This window comes from Xenopus laevis, chromosome 6L, assembly GCF_017654675.1.
Source record: "Xenopus laevis strain J_2021 chromosome 6L, Xenopus_laevis_v10.1, whole genome shotgun sequence".
In the NCBI taxonomy this organism is placed as follows: Eukaryota; Metazoa; Chordata; class Amphibia; order Anura; family Pipidae; genus Xenopus; species Xenopus laevis.
Window position 1 is genome coordinate 6722454 of NC_054381.1, and position 8095 is coordinate 6730548.

The following is an 8095-nucleotide window of genomic DNA, read 5'->3' on the forward strand; positions in this document are numbered from 1 at the left end:
GAGTCCTGTAACCCAAGAGAAATACTGAGTAATCTGCTGCTAATATTAAAAACTACTGTATCATTTATACTCATTGCAACCCACACACTAATCTCCCACTTGGTTTGGCCGTAAGGATGGATTATTATTTCTGTACAATATTGAGACCAGATGAAGCCATAGAGGAGCACTAATGTTATTCTTGTGTCTTCTACTCCACTTATTAAACACAATGCTGTTTAGCTTGAACTGAGTTTGACTTCATGTCCCCCTCCTACCATCCCACCTTTGGTCATTACTTCACTCCCCAATGTAAATTTTCCAGCTCTAAATAAGATACAAGTATATGTAACATCATGGTCATACCATTCGGCCTGCTACAGTCCCATACATATCCCATGCAATGAGGTAGAACAGGGACAATAATAAATATGAACCGTATCTCCTGACAGAGGGAGCCCAGGGAGTGTAAAACAAGTAACATATACACAATGGCTTAAATCAAATAAAGGTTTAATTTGTTGTGATTGATTGGGATTAGGTGTCATTTACCATGATCCCATGAAAGTGTTAAATAACAAAAATAAATCTGTTTGGTGTTCATTCAAGAAGCATTTGTGGTCAAGTTCTTGCTGCACTCTGCAAACAAGGAAAAGGTGTAGCGTGTAGAGCACTGTTGGTTGAATGACTCTCCTGTTACTCCTCAACTTGCACTTCTGGATGATGCTCAAGTCAGGACACAATAACGTGCTATTGATGACCCCTATTATCCTGGATTCCAAACGTAATCCTTCTGTTCTAATGTTGGTATAATACAGTCAGATGTCCTGGGTTATTGCTGGAAGCTTGATGCCATTATGAGTTGGTCGCCTCTTTTTATCTTTGGATATTACTGAAATAAAGGGAAGAGAATGTTACACAGGGGATAACACAGCAGTGTAGCACATTATTGTTAGTAGAAGACAGTTGTACAAGTGTTTACAGTGTGTAGAGACCTTAAGGGTTAATTTCCCCTTTAGTCTAAGACAGTGATCCCCAACCAGTAGCTCGTGAGGAACATGTTGCTCTCCAAACCCTTGGATGTTGCTCCCAGTGGCCTCAAAGCAGGATCTTATTTTCGAATTCCAGGCTCGGAGGCAAGTTTTGGCTGCATAAAAACCAGGTGTACTGCCAAATAATGTATGTTGACAATCCACATAGGGGCTACCAAATGGCCAATCACAGCACTTATTTGGCACCCCAAGAACATTTTTATGCAAGCGTTGCTCCCCAACTCCTTTTACTTCTGAATGTTGCTCACGGGTTCAAAAGGTTGGGGATCCCTGGTCTAAGACCTCATGGTATATACAGGGTTTCCTAAGGGGCAGAGCCCTTGTGATTGGTGCAGAATGGCTGATCCCAAAGGAAGCCACAAGGTGTTGCTGTGCAATAATATAAAAGGAGATTGCCATGTGCTCAGTCAGCCATTACAGGATTACAGAGTACAGATTACAGTTTTATAGTTTGCTGCTGAACCTTGTTTCACTGTGGAGATTTTCATATTCACACTATGGAGAGTGTTGAGAGCTGCAGTTCAGCAATGGATGTTGGGAGAGCTCACGCTATAGACAGTGTTGGGAGCAAATACCCGAAGCATTCAAGCCTTGTTATGTGCTCGACTGGAAGAGTCTGGAGCCTATAAAGAGATCATCGCTGTGGATGCCTGTCAGCTCTGTGTGAGACTACCCGCCTGTGTGACTCCTTCGGGGTGAGTGTTACCTGAGGGAAGGGGTAGGAAAGGATGAGGATCCAGTGATCTTCTGTTTGGAGAAACAGGCTGTTTGTGAGCCTGCCACGTGGGAGCAAATACTTTCCATCGGGAAAGGTATTTGGGCAGGTAGCGCTACCTAGGACTGGTACTCTTTTGGGGACAAGGGATAGAGACTCTTGGGCTGCCAAAATGAAGTTGCGGGACTTTTCCTGGCAGGGAATTACCAGGACTGGACTACTACAGGTTCCTAGGGTAGTGGGTCATGCTTTGAATGCATTTATGTGTATAATGTTTACTTCCCCTTTAAAATTGCACTTTGTATAAAGTTTATATTTTTATATAATAAAGTGTGTGATTGATTTGTTTCCTAATGGGACTATCCTCAGGTGTATTCCAGGACCCCATTAGGTTAAGATTCTGTAAGTAGCGTTAAACAAATGTTTTCACCAGCCATGGATTTGTGTCGCTCTGCAAAATTTTTTACGAAATATGCCACGACAAAAAAGTCACGAGACAAACAGAAAAAACGCCCATAAGAAATAAAACTGTCCATTGATGCATTTAGACAAAAAAAGTCGCCATAAGAAAAAAAATGGCCATTGGCTTTAAAGCATTTGGACAAAAAAAAGTTGTAGAGACAAAAAAATCGCCATAACAAAAAACTCCCATTGGCTTTAATGCATTTGGACAAAAAAGCTGCCATAAGAAAAAAATGCCCATTGACTGTAATGCAGTTGGAGCGCGAAAATTTGTTGAGCACTTTAAAAAATGTTGACGCCGTTTTGCCAATTTTTTACTGATTTGCAAGTTTTTTCTCAGTGTTGTGGATTACCTGTAATTAATTAAGTGAATGTTCGGCACAGAGTACTTACTTTATTCTGCCGCAGCAGTGGGATCTACAATGTGTGCAGAACTGATTGTTGAATACCGTGTCAGAGACAAACTGTAAAGTGAGAATAAAGTGAGAATTTATTAATGTTGCAACTCCCTGTTCATATCCTCAGCATAAACACATTACCAGACTGGACAGAGATGACAGTTGCAGAGACTACAAGAAGCATCAGGATTCCCAGGTATTTCATGGTCAGTTCTGGGCAGTTGGAGCAACTGGTGCTGCTCTGGTCCTGGATCAGTCTGGTGTCTCCCCAAAACACCAGCTAATTATATACACCTGTGTTTTGAGTTGCCACCTGTCCGGATTTGACCCGGACACCCCCGTTTTCAGGAGGGCTGTCCCGGTCAAAACTGCCTTCCCGGTTTTCCTAACTTGGAAAACCGGGAAGGATTCTTTAAGAGTTTAAGATTGATGCGGTGTTGGCCAATCGCCAACCATCATGTCATAGCTCCGCCTATGGTCCTCCCATGCAATGTCACTGTCCCGCCCAAAACATAACTGCCATCCCAGTGATGTCATTGTCCCGCCCCCTGCCCGGAGCCTTCACTGGGGAAAGTTGGAAACCCTACCTGTGTTTGCAATAATAATGAATAGATTTATTATAAATCTTAGGGTAATTATTAACTAGAGCAGGCCTATTTATCAAAGGTAATTTTGGAAACCCCAACTAAACTCACAAACTCTAAAACTATGAATGTCCTGGACTTTATTAAAATATCCGAATAAAAAAAGTACAAATGGAAAATAAAAAAAGTAAAATGTCAAGTTTTGCAGGACAATTCCTAGCAAAAAAAGTTAAATCTGAAAACTTTTAAAAGTCCAAATAGATTTAAAACGGTCCAATGGGATCAGCCCAGCTCTATATTAGTGGTTATTGCGGTTTTTACAATTAATAATAAATATAAATCTTGAATTAGGAGTAGTGATGGGCGAATTTGCGCCGTTTCGCTTCGCCAAAAAATTCGCGAATTTCGTGCGAAATTCGCGAAACGGCGAAAAATTTGCGAAACGTTTTTTTGCGCCGGCGCCCGTTTTTGACGCCGGCGTCCGTTTTTCGGCAAAAATTTTTTTTGACGTCGGCAATTTTTTACCGCGAATTTTCGCGGGCGTTTCGCAAATTTATTCGCTCGGCGCGAATCGCGCAAATTCGCAGCGAATTCGCGCCTGGCGAATAAATTCGCCCATCACTAATTAGGAGAACCACACATTTTTAGAGAGTCATGGAAAAAAAAAATGGAAATTCAATTGTTAGTAAATGGGCCCACACATTGTTCATTTTCCCATGGACACAGGGTCAAGGAGAATGAAGCTGCTCATGGACTGGCCCGTGTCTCTGTCACATCTCACCAGTTTATAGTAAACCCCCAAAATGCACAATTTGCAGTTCTCTTTCCTGCTCCGCTGCTCTGAATATTTCTATTTCAGTCTATTTCAGTTTATTGCTGACATCTCGGCTTCTGCACCAACCTATCATTCTGACTTGGACGGCTCAGTTAAAGTTCACCTTTATATTAATGTTTAGTATGTTATATAATGGCTAATTCAAAATAACTTTTCAATTGGTCTTTCATAGTTTCTGACTTATTTGCCTTCTTCCTCTGACTCTTTTCAGCTTTCAAATGGGGGTCACTGACCCCATCTAAAACACAAATGCTCTGTAAGGCTACAAATGTATTGTTATTGTTACTTTTTATTACTCATCTTTCTATTCAGGCCTCTCCTCTTCATATTCCGGTCACTTTTTCAAATCAATGCATGTTTGCTAGGGGAATTTAAACCCTAGCAACCAGACTGATGAAATCGCAAACTGGAAAGCTGCTGAATAAAAAGCTAAATAACTCAAAAAATAAAAAATGAAAACCAATTGCAAATTGTCTCAGAATATTACTCTCTAAATCATACTGGTACTTCATTTAAAGGTGAACAACCCCTTTAACAATGGATCATTATTTCTATACATTATTATTAATAATAATAATAATAATATTAATAATAACAATAAGCAATATAGTTATTTTGATGAATGTCATTCTGCACAGAGTAATTACTTGATCTTGATACAGCACTGAATTCTTTTACAATTTTGGCACAATGCGCTGTTGTATAAACCATCAGCCAAAATGTAAACATTTAAGGGATTTTTGATGATGTCGTTTTTATTTCTCGATTACACTGTTTACACTGCAAATAATTCACTGTACAATATAAAATGTCATTCCTGAACCAACAAGTGTATTTAGTTGTAATATTGGTGTGTAGGTGCATCTCAGGTCATTTTGCCTGGTCATGTGATTCAGAAAGAGCCAGCACTTTAGGATGGAACTGCTTTCTGGCAGGCTGTTATTTCTCCTACTCAATGTAACTGAATGTGTCTCAGTGGGACCTGGATTTTACTATTGAGTGTTGTTCTTAGATCTACCAGGCAGCTGTTATCTTGTGTTAGGGAGCTGCTTTCTGGTTACCTTCCCATTGTTCTGTTGTTAGGCTGCTGGGGGGGGGAAGGGAGGGGGGTGATATCACTTCAACTTGCAGTACAGCAGTAAAGAGTGACTGAAGTTTATCAGAGCACAAGTCACATGACTGGAGGCAGCTGGGAAACTGACAATAAGTCTAAATATAAAAAAATCAGTTTGCTCTTTTGAGAAACAAATTTCAGTGCAGAATTCTGCTGGAGCAGCACTATTAACTGATGTGCTTGTTTTTTTTTTTTAAAAAGTTTTTCCATGACAGTATCCCTTTAAATAAAGTGAAAATGCACCTATTAATGTGCCAACTCCCGGCCCAAGTGAAAATAATGAACCAGAATTACCTTGTCACAACAGTCCATGCAGTTGTCACATTGATAAGGTGGGAAAACCGCAGCCGACTGGACAGAGATGACAGTTGCAGAGAGTACAAGAAGCATCAGGATTCCCAGGTATTTCATGGTCAGTTCTGGCAGTTGGAGCCACTGGTGCTGCTCTGGTCCTGGATCAGTCTGGTGTCTCCCCAAAGCTCCAGCCCCTTATATACAGCTCTGTCCTCTCCCCTCCCTCCTGTGTCATGTATGGGGACTTTCTACGCTGATTCTATTTTAAGTTACAATAATAATTATAGATGAACTATAATTAGAATAATTATAAGTTATTAGCGTGCGTAATATTTCATAATGTTCAGATGTCATTTTCAGCTTCAGTCTGTCCATTGTACTTTATATAGAAAAGCATTTAAATGCTCCAGGCACTTTAACACCTTGCAGCCCATCTATGTAAATTCTCAGTTACCTAAATTAAACTTATTTAAGGTCAAATCCATCTTCAAGAAGTTCACTCTTTCCTACTCAGCGATTGTTACATAGTTACATAGTTAAATTGGGTTGAAAAAAGACAAAGTCCATCAAGTTCAACCCCTCCAAATGAAAACCCAGCCCCATACACACACCCCTCCCTACTTTTAATTAAAATTCTATATACCCATATCTATACTAACTATAGAGTTTAGTATCACAATAGCCTTTAATATTATGTCTGTCCAAGAAATCATCCAAGTCCCTCTTATAGTCATTAACTGAATCAGCATCACAACATCACCCGGCAGTGCATTCCACAACCTCACTGTCCTGACTGTGAAGAACCCTCTACGTTGCTTCAAGTGAAAGTTCTTTTCTTCTAGTCTGAAGGGGAGGCCTCTGGTACGTGATCCACTTTATGGGTAAAAAGGTCCCCTGCTATTTGTCTATAATGTCCTCTAATGTACTTGTAAAGTCTAATCATGTCCCCTCACAAGCGCCTTTTTTCCAGAGAAAACAACCCCAACCTTGTCAGTCTCCCCTCATAATTTAACTCTTCCCTCCCTCTAACCAGTTTAGTTGCACTTAGTCTCTGCACTCTCTCCAGCTCATTTATATCCCTCTTAAGGACTGGAGTCCAAAACTGCCCCCATACTCCAGATGAGGCCTCACCAGGGACCTATAAAGAGACACAATTATGTTTTCATCCCTTGAGTTAATGCCCTTTTTTATACAAGACAGAACTTTATTTGCTTTAGTAGCCACAGAATGACACTGCCCAGAATTAGACAACGTGTTATCTACAAAGACCCCAAGATCCTTTTCATTTAAGGAAACTCCCAACACATTGCCATTTAGTGTATAACTTGCATTTATATTATTTTTGCCAAAGTGCATAACCTGCATTTATCAACATTAAACCTCATTTTCCAGTTTGCTGCCCAGTTTTCCAGTTTAGACAAATCACTTTGCAAAGTGTCAGCATCCTGCATGGAACCTATAGTTCTGCACAATTTAGTATCATCTGCACAAATAGAAACAGTACTTTCAATGGCCACCTCCAGGTCATTAATAAACAAGTTGAAAAGCAAAGGACCAAGTACAGAGCCCTGCGGTACTCCACTAACAACACTGGTCCAATTAGAAAATGTTCCATTTCCCACCACTCTTTGTAGTCTATCTTTTAGCCAGTTCTCTATCCAGGTACAAATACTATGTTCCAGGCCAACATTCCTTCATTTAACCAGTAACCTTTTGTGTGGCACTGTATCAAATGCTTTAGCAAAGTCTAAGTAAATCACATCCACTGCCATCCCATAATCTAGGTCTCTACTTACATTCTCGTAAAAAGAAATTAAGTTAGTCTGGCAAGATCTATTACGCATAAAACCATGCTGGCACAAACTCATAGTATTATGATTTGCTATGAAGTCCAGTATCTTATCCTTTATTAACCCTTCGAAAAGCTTTCCTAATACTGACGTCAGACTAACTGGCCTATAGTTTTGAGGCTGAGAACGGTAACCTTTTTTGAATAGAGGCACCACATTAGCAATTCGCCAGTCTCTCGGCACAATGCCAGATCTCAATGAATCCTGAAAAATTAAGTAAAGAGGTTTGGCAATCACAGAGCTAAGCTCGCTAATTACCCTGGGATGAATACCATCTGGCCCTGGACCTTTGTTAATCTTAACATGTTCAAGTCTCTTTTGAATTTCTTCATGTGTGAACCATGCATCATTAGTTGTATTACTAGAATTGGGAGTGTTAAGAAGGAAACCTTCACTTACTGGTTCTTCATTTGTGTAGACAGATGAAAAATACGAGTTCAGAATCTGTGCTTTTATTTTGTTTTCATCAACCAGCTGACCCCCCTCTGATAGTAAGGGTCCCACCCCTTCCTGCTTCATTTTTTTACTATTGACATATTTAAAAAATAATTTTGGATTATTTTTACTGCTTGCTGCAATATCCTTTTCTATAGCAATTTTAGCTTGCCTTATAGCTTCTTTGCATGATTTATTGGCCTCCTTGTACCTTATAAATGTTTCGGCTGTACCAGCTAACTTGAAAGCCTTAAAAGCACGTCTTTTCTTACCCACCTCAACACCAACGCTTCTATTGAACCAAAAAGGTTTTGCTTTGCAACGACGTTCCTTGCTTACAAGTGGAATATACTGACAAGTATATTTATTAAGCAGCA

General features: G+C 39.9%; 1 long non-coding RNA gene across 1 annotated transcript; it reads right to left on the reverse strand.

The window, feature by feature from the left end:
- Positions 1–475: 475 nt before the first annotated feature.
- Positions 476–5828, reverse strand: LOC108718683. Its single transcript, XR_001936048.2, has 3 exons — positions 5434–5828; positions 2602–2672; positions 476–871 (listed from the first exon to the last, which is right to left on the reverse strand). It is a non-coding gene; the product is annotated as an uncharacterized LOC108718683 (long non-coding RNA).
- Between the last annotated feature and the right edge of the window lie 2267 nt (positions 5829–8095).